General features: G+C 44.9%; 1 long non-coding RNA gene across 1 annotated transcript in view; it reads left to right on the forward strand.

Annotated features, from left to right (window-relative positions):
• The window catches only part of LOC137445755 (uncharacterized), a 36339-nt gene extending 20442 nt beyond the window's left edge, over positions 1–15897 (forward strand). The window contains exon 3 of the long non-coding RNA XR_010988478.1: positions 15778–15897. This is a non-coding gene — a long non-coding RNA (uncharacterized lncRNA). The remainder of the gene's footprint in view (positions 1–15777) is intronic.
• Positions 15898–17168: the final 1271 nt, after the last annotated feature.

The following is a 17168-nucleotide window of genomic DNA, read 5'->3' on the forward strand; positions in this document are numbered from 1 at the left end:
GGCTGGAGGGCCTCCAGGTTAATAATAAGTATAAAATCTAATAAGGCTTACATTACAACAGTTGAATTTTAGAGGAGGGGGAGAAGAAAAATGTAATTTGCAAACATGAAGCCAAACTCTGTTACTTGCATCTGATCCACGTGCATGAGTACGCATTACAATATGCATATGGGTATGACTGGCTTCAGTAAAGAACTGTCTCTCTATTTTACAGTCAAAGGCTATAGTGCATTTTAGCCCTAGAACTATACTGTTGGAAATATGTGGGGAAAAAATTGTTTTGGAAAAAACTTGAAAGCTCTCAAAATCCAGCATCTTTTCTCTGTATAAAAATACCTACTCAATCCCAGTAATTGCAAGGTATTTCAGCTTGTTTCTGGTTTAAGCAATATGCTGCATCATTGTCAATGTTATATTGCATCTTGAAAAGGTTAGTAGCCTCATGAAGAATATTTTTGATGGTTTGTTAAATCTAAAATCTTATTTTTTATTTGAAATTTTCACCAAGACTGTTAGAAATATGTATGAATGTTGCTATGAGGCCACAGTAGTTTTATGTATAGGTACTGCATCTGGGTCGGGGCAATCCCAAGCACCAATATAGGTTGGGCAGGGACTGGCTTCAGAGCAGCCCTGAAGAAAAGGAGTTGGGGGTGCTGGGGGATGAGAAGCTCAACAGGAGCCACCAGTGTGCACTTGCAGCCCACAAAGCCAATCACATCCTGGGCTGCATCAAGAGAAGCATAGCCAGCAGGCCGAGGGAGGTGATTCTCTCCCTCTGCTCTGCTCTGGTGAGATCCCACCTCCAGTTCTGGAGCCCCTATTACAGGAAGGATCTGGAGGTGCTGGAGCATGTCCAGAGAAGGGCCACGAGGATGATCAAAGGGCTGGAGCTCCTCTCCTATGAGGACAGGCTGAGGGAGTTGGGGCTGTTCAGTCTGGATGAGAGAATGCTCCAAGGAGACCTTATTGTGGCCTTCCAGTATCTGAAGGGGGCTACAAGAAAGCTGGGGAGGGACTTTTTAGGGTGTCAGGTAATGATGGAACTAGGGGAACTGGAACAAAACTAGAAATGGGTAGATTCAGATTGGATGTTAGGAAGAAGTTCTTCACCATGAGAGTGGTGAGACACTGGCACAGGTTACCCAGGGGGGTGGTAGAAGCCTCATCCCTGGAGGTTTTTAAGGCCAGGCTGGATGTGGCTGTGAACAACCTGCTGTAGTGTGAGGTGTCCTTGGCCATGGCAGGGGGGTTGGAACTAGGTGATCTTTGTGGTCCCTTCCGACCCTAACAATTCTATGATTCTATGATTTGAAAGTAGTCACTTTAGCAATGACTAGATGCTGTCAGTAATCTTGCTCAGTAGAAGACCAGTAAAACTCAAGGGTTGTTTGGAGTTTAAAAAAAAGAAAAAGGAAAGAGAGAAATTGACTGCTAATTATAATTATAATTATCATTATAATTAATTTATTTTGTCTACAGTCTTGTAAAATTTCCACTTTCAGAAGCCTGCTTCAATCTGAATCTGTGTTTGTGCATGCCTGATTTTCACCGGAAATAGTCTGGTCGTTTCCCAGATTGAGATTACAAGAAGCCTGTTTTGTACCTATCAACATTTTCTTTATAATTGCTTCAATAAGAAGTTGTAGCTCCTTTGTGATTTATAGTTTCATAGTTTCATAGTTTCAGTCAGGGTTGGAAGGGACCACAAGGATCAGCTAGTTCCAACCCCCCTGCCATGGGCAGGGACACCCCACACTAGATCAGGCTGGACAGAGCCTCATCCAGCCTGCTCTTAAACACCCCCAGGGACGGGGCCTCGACCACCTCCCTGGACAACACATTCCAGGGCTTCACCACTCTCATGGTGAAGAACCTCCTCCTCACATCTAGCCTGAATCTCCCCACCTCCAGCTTCATTCCATTCCCCCTAGTCCTATCACTACCTGAGAGCCTGTGAAGTCCTTCCCCAGCCTTCCTGTAGGCCCCTTTCAGATACTGGAAGGCGACAATTAGGTCACCTCGGAGCCTTCTCTTCTGCAGACTGTACAGCCCCAACTCCTTCAGTCTGTCCTCATAGGAGAGGTGCTCCAGCCCTCTGATCATCCTTGTGGCCCTTCTCTGGACACGTTCCAGCACCTCCACATCCCTCTTGTAATAGGGGCTCCAGAACTGGACACAGTACTCCAGGTGGGGTCTCACCAGGGCTGAGTAGAGGGGGAGGATCACCTCCCTCGACCTGCTAGCCACACTTCTCCTGATGCAGCCCAGGATCTGATTGGCTTTGCGGGCTGCAAGTGCACACTGAGAGCTCATGTTGAGCTTTTTGTCCACCAGCACCCCCAAGTCTCTCTCTTCGGGGCTACTTTCCAGCCAGTCACTGCCCAGCCTGTATTTGTGCCTAGGATTGCCTCGACCCAGATGCAGGACCCTGCACTTGCTCTTATTGAACTTCATGAGGTTGGCTTGTGCCCACCTCTCCAGCCTGTCAAGGTCCCTCTGGATGGCCTCCCTTCCCTCCAGCGTGTCTGCTGCACCACACAGCTTGGTGTCATCAGCAAACTTGCTGAGGGTGCACTCAATGCCACTGTCCATGTCCCCCACAAAGATGTTGAATAAGACAGGTCCCAGGACTGATCCCTGAGGGACTCCGCTTGTCACTGGCCTCCACTGGGACATGGACCCATTGACAGCCACTCTTTGGGTGCGGCCATCAAGCCAGTTCCTTATCCATCTAGTGGTCCACCCATCAAACCCATGTGTCACCAGTTTGGAGACCAGGATGTGGTGTGGGACAGTGTCGAAGGCTTTGCTCAGGTCCAGGTAAACGACATCAGTTGCTCGCCCCTCATCTATTAATTTTGTCACCTGCTCATAGAAGGCAACCAGGTTGGTCAGGCAGGATTTGCCCTTGGCAAAGCCATGCTGACTGTTCCCAATCACCTCTTCACTATTCTTTTGAGCGAGTAGTGACTCCAGGAGGATCTGCTCCATTTAGTTCAAAGAGTTAATTTGAAGATCACCAGAGATGGGTAATCTGCTGCTTCCTCCGTCCCCACACTTCAGAGATAAACTACCCTCCCCATTGTAACATTCTGCCTGTTTAATAATGTGAATGTGTTAGGCTTTAGCTTTCAGCCTTTAGTTTGTGTTGCATTGTTCTCTGCCAGTTTGAAATCCTGCTTAATACATGTACTACTATTGTTCCCTTTTGGAGATAATTATACTGTGTAATAATTTCTCATCTCAATTTTTTCTGTGAGAGGTTAAAGAGATTAAGGTCTTAGAGTCTCTCTCTCGCTTTTAGAGGCAGTTTTAAAGTACTTTTTTGACCCTTTGATCAACTCCTGCATCATGCACTGCAAATGACCAGGTGATGCTTTCTCTGTGGCTCTTTATTTGAAAAGAAAGGTAAAGCATTGTGTTTTTTTTTTTTTACTATTTGTTGTGTGAAGATATACTTTGAGAAGAGGAGATGGCTGTGAATATTCACAGTATCACAGTATAACCAAGGTTGGAAGAGACCTCAAAGATCATCAAGTCCAACCTGTCACCACAGACCTCATGACTAGACCATGGCACCAAGTGCCACATCCAATCACCTCTTGAACCCCTCCAGGGATGGTGACTCCACCACTTCCCTGGGCAGCACATTCTCTGCTCTCACTTCAATTTGGATGCATTCCCTCCAAATAATGGATCTCTCTCTTCTTCCTCAGCACCAACATGAACAGCTTGGTTTTCCTGTGAGGGTCCAGTACTTCCATGCATGCTGTAGGTGCATCTTTCATCTCTCATTGAGTTTAGACCTACTGCTCTCTGACAGTCTTTATGCATTCAGATCTCTGAATGAAAAAGCACAATGAAAGTTTATAACTGAGCACATTTTTCAACATCTTATTTGCTTAAATAGATCACAACACCTTTGCTTATCATCTCTATTGTTTTTTTTCCTTGGGTTTGTGTGTCACTTTTGAGCAGTATGACCTAACAATCCATCAGGAGAACTAAACTCCGTCACTTAAGAATTCAGAATTGGTTGTGGTACTGCTTTAATATTTGAAGAAGGATGAGAAGACAGTAAACAATATGGAAAGAAATCAGTTCCTTTTCAGAGAGGAGCTTTAGTGTAGCTTTGTGCCAAAATGAACCACAGATGTAGATGGGCTCATGCATTTTAGATAAAGGAAAATATTATTCAGACTAAGGGGACTAAAATCAATTATAGGAAACATTTCTATCATTTCCACTTTAATCTCCTATAAAACCCCCAAAAAACTTTCTGGGATAATCTCTGAATGGATGAAGGCAGATGAAAGTCTTCTGGCAAACAAAACTGGTTCACAGTAGAGTCACTTGCAGTGTTTTGTAAGCTGGTGGGTTTTTTGAGAGGCAGGATTGTTTCCATAGGAGAGCTCCCACTCCCCAGTTTCTTGAGAACAAACCTATTTCTGCCTTGTATTACTTGAAAGCAAAGACTCCTTTAACATGAGAGCCAACATGAATTTGTATAGTCAGACAGTTTACCGTGAAACATTCAAACCCAGAATGACATGACAAATTACATCTTAGCTGATCCTCAAAATGACATAATTAAATGTTTATTCTGTTCCATGCAGCCTGTTAGAAGACATATTTCCACTGGATAGGGACCTTGCATTTTCGTGGCAGTAAAGAGTTGCTTAGCTTTGGAAGACTAGTAACAAAAGGAAAGAAGTGACTAAAGAAATCTTTCTTTCTTTGGACTGTAGCTTTCATTTAAATGTTGGAAAAAATAATATGGAGTAATCACAGGCATAAAACTTCATTCATGTAGGTAGCTGCTGCTTATTTTGATATTAGCAGCTTTGAAAATGAACATTCAGATTAGTCATAGAGTCACAGAATGTTAGGGGTTGGAAGGGACCTCAAACAATCACCTAGTCCAACCCCCTCTGCCAGAGCAGGAGCACCTATACCAGGTCACACTGGAATGCACTCAGGCCACTTTTGAATATCTCCAGAGAGGGAGACTCCACAAACCCCCTAGGTAGCCTGTTCCAGTGTTGCATCACCTTCACAGTGAAAATTATTTTCCTCATGGGTCCATGGAACTTCCTATGCTTCAACTTCCACCCATTGCCCCTTGTCCTGTTATTGGGCATTGCCAAACAGAGGCTGGTTCCATCCTCGTGGTGCTCACCCTTTACATATTTATAAGCATGAATGAGGTCACCTCTTAGTCTCCTCTTCTCCAAACTAAAGAGCACCAGCTCCCTCAGTCTCTCCTTGTAAGGAAGATCATTTTTGTGGCTCTGTGATGGTCTATTTCAAGCAGTTCCTTGAAGTCCTTCTTCAAGGACTTCAAGGCCCAGAACTGGACACAATATTTGAGATGCAGCCTTGACAGGGCAGACTAGAGAGGGATGAGAACCTCTCTCAAGGTACTAACCACAGCCCTTCTAATACACCCCAGAATGTAATTGGCCTTCTTGGACACAAGAGCACATTGCTGGTTCATGGTCAACCTTCTGTCCACTAGGACCCCCAGATCATTTTCCCCTTCACTGCTCTCTAGCAGGTTAGTCCCCAACCTATCCTAATACTTGGGGTTGTTCTTTCCCAGGTGCAAGACTCTACACTTGCCCTTGTTGAATTTCATTACATTTCTCCCTGCCCAACTCTCCAGTCTAAGTCTTGCTGAATGGCAGCAAACTCTCTCATGTGTCAGCCACTCCCCCCCAGTTTGGTGTCATCAGCAAACTTGCTGACAGTGCATTCTGTGCCCTCATCCAGGTCACTGAACAGCACTGGTCCCAGTACTGACCCCTGAGAGACTCCACTAGATACAGGCCTCCAACTAGATAACATCCCATTGACCACAACTCTCTGACTTCTTTCCTTCAACCAGTTCACATCCACCTCACTACCTGATCATCCAGACCATACTGCCCCAGTTTAGCTGCAAGGATGCTGTGGGAGACAGTGTCACATGCTTTACTGAAATCCAGATAAACCACATCCACTGCTCTACCATCATCTATCTACCTGGTTATGTCCTCATAAAAGGCTATCAGGTTGGTCAGATATGACTTCCCCTTTGGTAAAGCCAAGTTGACTGCTCCTAATGACCCTCTTGTTGTTTCCCCCTGTGAGATAAGCCTTTCCCACATACTACCATCAGTCCTGATGTCCTATAAATCCAGCTATTATCAGAGAATGCAAAGCCCTGCCTGCAGCACCAGTCTCATAGCCAGGCATTTATGGACTGGATGGTTCTACTCCCTTCCATAACATGGCTGGGTACTAGAAGTAGGGGAAGATAACTTGTATCCCAGACACTTTCACCAGCTGTCCCAAGATCAGTAAGGGAGAACAGTTCTCCAGTGATACCCCTGATTTGGGCTCCAGGAAGTCTGCATATTGGGCCCTTTGCTGCTGCCAGGAGTGAGATTCCAACAACCAGAACTCTTCTCTTCTTCTTTGTGAAAGAGGTTGCTATGTGCACTTGACCCCTGCCATGGCCATGAACCTGCCACCACTAACCCTCTTCATTTAAGTTTCTGTCTTCCACCTCTTGATCCTGGCTCTCTACCGCCAACGCTCCATAGCTCTTGTGTAGGGGTAACTGGGAAGGTGGGGGAGGCCAGGACCAGGTTTGCCTGCCTCCCCTAGCAGCGTCCTGTATCCACTCCCCTCCTTAGGCCACTTCCTTCTGCCTGAATCTGGTCTCCACAGCAATGCCCCTGAGCTGTCAATTCTGATAAAGGACAATGGCTTATGTTTTGTTCTCTACTCTTGTCTAATGTGAGTGACCACATTAAAGTAATTGAGGTTACTGCAGATTTGCATCAGCATTAAAAGAAAGTGAAGCCTTCCTCAAAGTAATGTAATGAGTTCCTTCACCCTATTTAATCCCGTTTCACTGCAGCAACTACTACAGCATACCTGCTGTTAATTGCTGTTAGTGAAGCATACTTGACTTCAATTGCTCCTTAGAACCCCACTCCCTGATTCCCCATGACTTTGTGTGGAGATTTTTTCTGGCTAACAGCAGCAAACAAACAAAAAATTTATATGGTATCTACTTTCATTACTGCCTGAGATTGTTAGTTCTTTTTAAAGGCATTTAAACTTCTATTTATTTACAGTGGGGGTTGGTTTTGTTTTGTTTTGACAGAATCACAGAATGTTAGGGGCTGGAAGTGACCTTGCAAGATCATCCAGTCCAACCCCCCCTGCCAGAGCAGGATCACCTATACCAGATCACACATGAACTTATCCAGGCAGGTCTTGAATATCTCCACAGAGGGAGACTCCACAAGTCCCTTGGGCAGCCTGTTCCAGAGTTCTGTTATCCTCACAGTGAAATAATTCTTCCTCCTGTTTCAATGGAACTTCCTATGCCTCAGCTTCCACCCATTGCCCCTTGTCCTGTCATTAAGCATCACTGAGCAGAGTCTGGCTCCATCCTCTTGGCACTCACCCTTTACATATTTATGAACATTAATGAGGTCATCTCTCAGTCTCCTCTTCACCAAGCTGAAGAACCCCAGCTCCCTCACTCTCTCTTCATAAGGAAGATGTTCCACTGCCTTAATCATTTTCATGACTCTGTGCTGGATTCTTTCAAGCAGTTCCTTGAGGTCCTTCTTGAACTGAGGGGCTCAGAGCTGGACACAATATTTGAGATGTGGCCTCACCAGGGCAGAGTAGAGAGGGGGAGGAAACCTCTCTCAACCTGCTGACCACACCACTTTTAATACAACCCAGGATACTCCGAATTTTCTGGAAAATTAATCTAGTATTTCTTTCTTTGCATGAGTAGAAGTAAATTTAACTTTTTTTTTTTTTTTTTTTTTTTTTTTTTTTAAATCCCCAAAATAGCTTGCAAAATTTGGGTAAAAACCCCATATAACTCACCTTTTAATATTACAAGTTTTGTTTTGGTTTGGTTTTCTGCTTTTAGGAAGAATATATAAATTATATTCATTAGCATGACTTTGTATAGTACAATTCCAGCAGTGTGCCCAGGTGGCCAAGAAGGCCAATGGCATCCTGGCCTGCATCAGGAATAGTGTGGCCAGCGGGAGCAGGAAAGTCATTGTGCCCCTGTACTCTGCATTGGTTAGGCCACACCTTGAGTCCTGTGTCCAGTTCTGTGCCCTTCAGTTTAGAAAAGATGTTGACTTGCTGGAGCGTGTCCAGAGAAGGGCAACAAAGCTGGGAAAGGGTTTGGAGCACAGCCCTGTGAGGAGAGGCTGAGGGAGCTGGGGTTGCTTAGCCTAGAGAAGAGGAGGCTCAGGGAAGACCTTATTGCTGTCTACAACTACCTGAAGGGAGGTTGTAGCCAGGAAGAGGTTGGTCTCTTCTCCCAGGCAACCAGCACCAGAACAAGAGGACACAGTCTCAAGCTGCACCAGGGGAGGTTTAGGCTGGATGTTAGGAAGAAATTCTTCACAGAAAGAGAGATTGCCCATTGGAATGGGCTGCCTGGGAAGGTGGTGGAGTCACCATCACTGGAGGTGTTTAGGAAGAGACTGGACGGGGTGCTTGGTGCCATGGTTTAGTTGATTAGATAGTGTTGGGTGATAGGTTGGACTCGATGATCTCAAAGGTCTTTTCCAACCTTGTTAATTCTATTCTATTCTAATTGCATATGTTTCTAGCATTTTAAATCATTGTGTTATCACCAGACTATACAAGCTAAGAATTTGAAAGACTTTATTATTACTTCAAATAGCACTTGAGTTTTGCTGGTTTGCCATCCTTTTATTACATGCAGTTCTTCTCTGTTTTCTTACTATAAGCCAGAAGCAATGTCTGTCCTCTTCACTCAAACATCCTTCTTTGATATTTGAGAAGATTATTACTGATTTTAGATCTCTTGGGAATACCAGGCCTTGAGACTGAGATGGGAGTGATGGTAAAGAAGAGAAAAAATGCATCAGTGTTTCACATCCTTGGCAGCAGCCTTTTTTGTTCAGTTAGCTCTTTCTGTGTGTACCCAGGGCCAGTCTCAAAGCCTCTGCTCTTTCCCCTTTTGCCTACATCGTTCCTCCAGGATGGCCATGACAGTGATCGCTTCAGCAAGAAGCCAATGTCGCTTTCTGCCTTCTGTTGGGGAAAGCTCAAACCAAACAGATGTGCTATCACTGCTAAAGGATACACACAAGCCCAGAGACAGAAAAAACATCAATAATTTATACATAACCCTTTTCTCCTTGCTTATGGTCCACCACCTGACTAAGTAATTGTCCCCACTAAGTGAATGACTTTTCACTGCTGATTGGTCTTATCTTTTTATAAGAAAGTCCCCCCTCAAAATTGCACTGCTGGATGTACAACATAAATACAATCTCATCATGCTTGCCAAAGATTAAAGTGAAGGCTAATGCATTTTCATGACAAACGTTCACAATGGTGACAAGTGGACTCATGCAAAAATAAATACCTGAAGTCAGTCATAGTGATTGTAACAGTGATGAGGCAGGCAAAAAACGGGCCTTTCTCTTCCCCCTAAGATTCTTCAAGCAGAGGTTCCAAAGAAACTAAAACTGAAGAAACTGCATTGATGTGTTTTTCATAATGTTTATCCCCAACACTATCATGTGTCGGAAAATGAAGCCAAGGTTGCAGCCACTGTTCAGAGGGCAGCTGCCGGATGTGTGCTGAGTGCATGATTCCTTAGCTGACCAATTCCTTAGCACACTGCACAAAACAAAACAGTAACATTCCATGTGTGCCAAAGACAACATCCTCACATTGGCACCCTTAGATTGGAACATGCTGCAGAAGCCACCTCCTTGATATGCTGGCACCTCTTATTGGGAAAAGATCTTAGCTTATCTATGTGGTTGTGTTTTATTGGTTAAGGGCTTGATAACAAAGAGTATGAAAAACAGCCACTCTGAGCAATAGTTACTCTCTCACACTCATGGGTTCAGGACTTAGGCTTTGGTTAGGGCTGCTAAGGACTTCTGCTTCTGTTAGTTTGCTGCTGCTTCTGGCTAGGGCTTCGGTGTAGGGATGCTGCAAGGGATATGCTTGGGACGTCTGTTAGCTGCTTCATCTGTTGAGGGCTTCCAGGACTTCTTCTATAAGTGGGACTCTCAGACTCTGTAATGCAAGGGATACTACAATGCAGCAATAAAGGACTTCTGGGGATAACTTCTGAGATTCTCTGCTCTCTGCATTTCTGGAATCTCATTGCTATACAGCAATGGGGTTCGTGCCTTCATTCATCACCCAGTGGTCTCCTGTACTGGATGAAGAAAAACAACAGATAAGCTTTCATGTACACAAGAGCCTCTATGCCCCCCAGAATAACACTTTTTTCCCCCCACAAATATGAGTTGATCTAATAAAGGATGATGATTACCAATCTTGCTGTGCTTATGTCCTTAGACTGTCACAGCTACCACTAAAGTAGAGTGTATGCTGTCTGCAAAGGAAGGTTGTACAGCTGGCCTTTGTCTTTCAGTAACTGACAAACATCTCAAAAACATTTTTCTCAATTCTCAAGGGTTTTTGTAATGACATTTCTCTCTGAGAATCAGTGAGCTTTAAAATGGATGTTTCTTGCTCTTTACTCTTGATTTTCATTACATAAATTATGGAAGTCTTCAAGGTTTAATGCAACAGATGATGAGGCAATTAGCATAGACTGAGGCATGTAACGCTGCCTTTGAACATTACAACACATCACAAAAACATGCAACACTGTCTTCAGAACAAACAGCCTAATCAGTCAGCCAGCTCTGTGGCTTCCTTCACAGAGGTAGGTTAGACAACTAATCTTCAAGCTGATATTGAGTATGGCTGAACCTTTCTAGATACCTGAATTGGCAAGCAATGAGAAAAATACCCTTGTTTAGTCTTTGTCTAGCTAGGGTTTAGTGATATGTTTTTCTGTTCTTAGGTAGGTTTAGTCTGGATGTTAGGAAGAAATTCTTCACAGAAAGAGAGACTGGCCATTGGAATGGGCTGCCCAGGGAGGTGGTGGAGTCACCATCACTGGAGGTATTTAGGAAGAGACTGGATGAGGCACTTGGTGCCATGGTTTAGTTGATTAGATGGTGTTGGATGATAGGTTGGACTTGATGATCCCGAAGGTCTTTTCCAACCTGCTTAATTCTGTATTCTGTATGAGGTTGAATAAACAAAAGCATCCTGAGAAGCTGATTGTAACAAAAAGCAAGGAAACTCTTCACCTAACTGCAATAGAACCATTTTCCTTCTAGAAACAGATCATTTTTGCAAAAGAGGCATGAAGACACAAGAATAGTTTGCTGCTGTATCAACCAAAACTCTAAGTTTAGATGCAAAGACATTCTTTTTTAAATCCTGAGCTGGGACAGGATGGCTGATGCATAGAATAGAATAGAATAGAATAGAATAGAATAGAATAGAATAGAATAGAATAGAATAGAATAGAATAGAATAGAATAGAATGGACCAGGTTGGAAGAGACCTTCAAGATCATCATGTCCAACCTATCAACTAATCCAACCCACCTAAACAACTAAACCATGCAGCCAAGCACCCTATCAAGTCTCCTCCTGAACACCTCCAATGATGGTGACTCCACCACCTCCCCAGGCAGCCCATTCCAATGGGCAATCACTCTCTCTGTGTAGAACTTCTTCCTAACCTCCAGCCTAAACTCCCTCTGGTGCAGCTTGAGACAGTGTCTTCTTGTTCTGGTTGCCTGGGAGAAGAGACCAACATCCGCCTGGCTACAACCTCCCTTGAGGTAGTTGTAGACAGTAAGAATAGAATAGAATAGAATAGAATAGAATAGAATAGAATAGAATAGAATAGAATAGGAGTAGAGTAGAGTAGAGTAGAGTAGAGTAGAGTAGAATAGAATAGAATAGAATAGAATAGAATAGAATAGAATAGAATAGAATAGAATAGAATGGACCAGGTTGGAAGAGACCCTTCAAGATCATCGCATCCAACCCATCAACCAATCCAACCCACCTAAACAACTAATCCATGGCACCAAGCACCCCATCAAGTCTCCTCCTGAAAACCTCCAATGACGGCGACTCCTCCACCTCCCCAGGAAGCCCATTCCAATGGGCAATCACTCTCTCTGTATAGAATTGCCTCCTAACGTCCAACCTAAACCTCCCCTGGCACAGCCTGAGGCTGTGTCCTCTTGTTCTGGTACTGGGTGCCTGGGAGAAGAGACCAACATCCACCTGTCTACAACCTCCCTTCAGGTAGTTGTAGAGAGTAATAAGGTCACCCCTGAGTCTCCTCTTCTCCAGGCTAAGCAATCCCAGCTCCCTCAGTCTTTCCTCATAGGGCTTATGTTCCAAACCCCTCACCAACTTTGTTGCCCTTCTCTGGACACACTCCAGCCTACCATCAACCAGATCTTCCCTGAGCCTCCTCCTCTCCAGGCTAAGCAACCCCAGCTCCCTCAGTCTCTCCCCATAGAGCTTGTGTTCCAAACCCCTCACCAACTTTGTTGCCCTTCTCTGGACACGTTCCAGCAAGTCAACATCCTTCCTAAACTGAGGGTCCCAGAACTGGACACAGGACTCAAGGTGTGGCCTAACCAGTGCAGCATACAGTGTGAGAATCACCTCCCTGTTCCTGCTGGCCACACTGTTCCTGATGCAGGCCAGGATGCCATTGGCCCTCCTGGCTGCCTGGGCACACTGCAGGCTCATGTTCAGCCTACCATCGACCCTCCAGGTCCCTTTCTGCCTGGCTGCTCTCCAGCCACTCTGGCCCCAGCCTGTAGCACTGCATGGGGTTGCTGTGACCAATGTGCAGAACCTGGCACTTGGATGTGTTAAATCTCATGCCCTTGGATTCTGCCCATCTGTCCAGTCTGTTGAGGTCCCTCTGCAGAGCCTCTCTACCCTCCAGCAGATCAACTCCTGCCCCCAGCTTGGTGTCGTCAGCAAATTTACTGATGATGGACTCAATGCCCTCATCCAGATCATCAATAAAGATATACGGTAGAGAGACACAGAATGTAGACTTTTAAAGTAAGGCTTAATATTTATGAATTCCTGGTTGGAAATGCTGATTTGAATGCTTGAGTAGAATAGTGTTAATTAAGATGTATGTCAGTAGGTGAGCACTTTTATTTCAATATGAGATCATCAAGAATTATGTTTAGTTGAGTGTCTCTGCCCTTGGTTTGCCTCAGGAAATGGAACCTTATGAACAATTTTAATGAACGGACAAAAAAAAAAAATCCAATCTAGGTCAAATGACATTTGTTTTGGGTTCAGTATTTCCCAGGTTAAGTTCTTTAGTCAGGCAGTGGTGTTTATTGCAACAGAGAATTGATTGGGTCATGTAGGGCACAGAGTACAAATAGCAGTGTCATTCACCAATAGGTACCACAATTTCCTCCAACATGTACTGAACTCCTGATGGTCCTTCCGGCACCAGTGGAAGAGAAACAGGACAGAGTATCAGCAAAACACACTTGGCTTTCACTTCTATATATTAAATAAGCCTTGAGGCTAAGGCTTAAATGAGTGACAGCCTGGTTTATGTTGTTTTAGTCGACAAAAGTGTTTTATCAAATCGGCAGTGCTGTGTGTCAGTCATATGTGACCTCAGTATGGAAAATGTTTACATGATATTATGAACTGTTTTCCTCCAGGGTATCCTCATGAATCTGTGATACTCTCTGCATTAGCACTATGAATAACTGGTATGTGTCTGCAACCAAGCTTCTCAGGTCTCCAACTAACTCTCCAGAAACAATTGTTTGAAAATACCCTCCTGCATAAGTCCAGAATCTTTTCAAGCAGTTTTACTCAGGCATTCTGAGGTAAAAAAAAAGGGTTTTCTAAAATTTCAGCTTGGTATTTCTGTGTTACTTGGTGGACTCTCAGACACTGAATATGTCATCAGTTCCCAGTTCAGTCTTCTCCCCTTAATGCTATCTAAAATAAAAAGCAAAGGCAGATGATTATCCAACACAGTGATATAAATATGATTTTCCTTAGTATATTACTTCTATAAATATGACTTCTTCACAAAAGACACAGCTCTGAGCAACCTGACCCTAGTGTAAGCTGTCCCTGCCCAAGTCCTTTTCAGACACACATATTCCCCCTCTCCTTTTACAACACCACATCCACCACCTTTTGCTAAGTTACGTTTTCCTCTCTTTCCTTCCCTTCTGTCTTGTGAGTCTTGTTTTACTTTAGCAAGATTTCTCCAGACCCAGAAATTACAGCGTCCTGAGTGACCTGTTATCTACTCTTCCTTACACCAGGAAACACTCAAATTAGAAGATTGGAATTTGAACACAAGGTGTTTCAGTCAGTCTCATTCAGTCTGGAGAAGAGACGGCTCCGAGGAGACCTTATTGTGGCCTTCTGGTATCTGAAGGGGGCCTACAAGAAAGCTGGGGAGGGACTTTTTGGGTGTCAGGGAATGATAGGACTAGGAGGAATGGAAAAAAAATATAAATGAGTAGATTCATATTGGATGTTAGGAAGAAATTCTTCCCCATGAAGGTGGTGAGACACTGGCACAGGTTCCCAGGGAGGTTGTGGAAGCCTCATCCCTGGAGGTGTTTAAGGCCAGGCTGGATGTGGCTGTGAGCAACCTGATCTAGTGTGAGGTGTCCCGGCCCATGGCAGGGGGGTTGGAACTAGATGATCCTTGGTGTCCCTTCCAACCCAACAATTCTATGATTCCATGATTTCCTAAGCTACCACATGTTTTAAAGTAAGAGACTCTGCATTCTTGTTGCTGGGCAATGGAACCAAAACCTTTTCATGTAGCCTGGGGTGATTTTACCAGCGTCACCTATTTCACTCCTCAGAGTTTTTTTTTGCTGAACCAGAGCTCAGTTATATCAGTGAAGTTGTGTTCCTGCTAATCCTGCTTTGTGGGTAGCAACACACTGTTACTTCCCAAACCAACAACCTGCTCCTCATACAGGCATATTTTCCTTCTTCATTTGCCTCCAGGCTCTGGTTCTTTGATGGGTTGTGCTGCACACACGCTTGAATAGTAGCATTTTGATCTGTAGCCAACCACATAGGTCTATCTGCTGGCAAACCCAGGTATTCTTGAAAAAATATTTCACTGAACTATGACTTTTGGGCATCTCTTCTAACTCAGACCCCTCTATGATTCCATGATGCCTACACCCTGCAGAAAACAGAGACATAGAGTCATAGAATCAGAATCATAGAATCAATAAGGTTGGAAAAGATCTCAGAGATCATCAAGTCCAACCTATCACCCAACACCTCATGACAACTAAACCATGGCTTCAATTGCAGAAACACCTCCAACTAAATCAGGCTACCTGTGGCCACATCAGATCTGATCTTGAATGCCTCCAGGGACAGGGCCTCAATCACATTCTTGGGCAACTTGTTCCATTATTTTACTGCTCTCATTATAAAGAATTTCTTCCTTATGTCCCACCTAAATCTACTCTGCTACAGTTTAAAACCATTGCTCCTTGTCCTATCACTCCAAGCCCTTCTAAACAGTCTTTCCCCAGCCTTCCTGCAGGTCCAATGAGACCCCATCAGATATTGTAATGTAGCTATAAGGTCTCCCCAGAGTCTTCTCTTTTCCAGGCTAAACAGCCCCAGCTCTCAGCTTGTCTTCATAGGAGAGGTGCTCCAGCGCCCTGATCATCTTTGTGGCCCTTCTCTGGACCTGCTCCACCAGGTTGATGTCTCTCTTCTGTTGGGGGCCCTAGAGCTAGAGACAGTACTCCAGGTGAGATCTCACTAGAGCTGAGTAGAGTGGCCAAATCACTTCTTTCTTTCTTTCTTTTTTTTCCAGGTTGGAAGAGACCTTCAAGATCATCACGTCCAACCTATCATCCAACACCACCTAACCAACTAAACCATGCAACCAAGCACCCTGTCAAGTCTCCTCCTGAACACCTCCAGCACTGGCGACTCCACCACCTCCCCTGGCAGCCCATTCCAATGGGCAATCACTCTCTCTGTGTAAAACTTCCTCCTGACCTCCAGCCTGAACCTCCCCTGGTGCAGCCTGAGACTGTGTCCTCTTGTTCTGGTACTGGCTGCCTGGGAAAAGAGACCAACCTCTGCCTGTCTACAACCCCCCTTCAGGTAGTTGTAGACAGCAATGAGGTCACCCCTGAGTCTCCTCTTCTCCAGGCTAAGCAACCCCAGCTCCCTCAGCCTCTCCTCATAGGACTTGTGTTCCAAACCCCTCACCAACTTTGTTGCCCTTCTCTGGACACATTCCAGCAAGTCAACATCCTTCCTAAACTGAGGGGCCCAGAGCTGGACACAGGACTTGAAGTGTGGCCTAATCAGTGCAGTGTAGAGGGGCAGAATGACCTCCCTGCTCCTGCTGGCCACACTGTTCTTGATGCAAGCCAGGATGCCATTGACCCTCCTGGCCGACTTCTCTTGACCTGTTAGACATGCTTCTTGTGGAGTAGCCCAGGATGTGATTTGCCTTTAGGGCTGCAAGTGTGCATTGTTGGTGTGCTTAAGTGGCCAGGTCAAGTTCAGGAAGCAGTACTTCATGCTTCACAGACTTACAGTTTTGGGGCCGGTGCTCTTTGTTATGCTTTGGAGGAGTCTGACCTCTATTTTAATCCTCTTGGCTGCTGAAGGAGGAGACAAGGATGGAGGGCAAAAGCTGTCTTCTAGGGATCAACCTGCCTTTCCTGCCATCACGCCTGGAGGGATTAGAGGGACAGTTAAAATGAGGCAACGCATCGGGTTCATGTTCTCCTTTGTCAACACTTTGTTCATGCTTACAGAAGACCCTTGTGGCCATTTTGGCTGGGTGCATCCAAAAAAGAAGCCACAGAGTTGAGACCTCCAGTGTCTAGAGTGTCCAGCCCAGTGGATGGACACAGGCAATAGTGTATTGCTACCCATAAATCCTCCACCCTTGTAAATCTGGCTGCAATCTTATTGTCTTTCTCTTTCTTCCCTTTCTGCTCCCATGGGAGAGAGACCCTCTCTTATCTGGTAACAGTGGGGGAGCATCCCAGGCCTCTTTGGCCTGAGTAATTTTTTTTTTCCTGTGCAATCTTGACAGGTTTAGACTTAATGCCAGGGTAAAATGTGGGGGCAGTTCAGGCTGGGCCAGACTGTAACCAGCCAAGAAATGTGGGGATGGGAAAGCCATAGGGTTTTTGGGTGAACCCCAGGTTGAGAGAGGGGGAGTGTTGGGTGTTTTGGTCT

Source organism: Melanerpes formicivorus, unplaced genomic scaffold (assembly GCF_026170545.1).
Source record: "Melanerpes formicivorus ecotype bairdi unplaced genomic scaffold, bMelFor1.0.p_v2 SCAF_15, whole genome shotgun sequence".
In the NCBI taxonomy this organism is placed as follows: domain Eukaryota; kingdom Metazoa; phylum Chordata; class Aves; order Piciformes; family Picidae; genus Melanerpes; species Melanerpes formicivorus.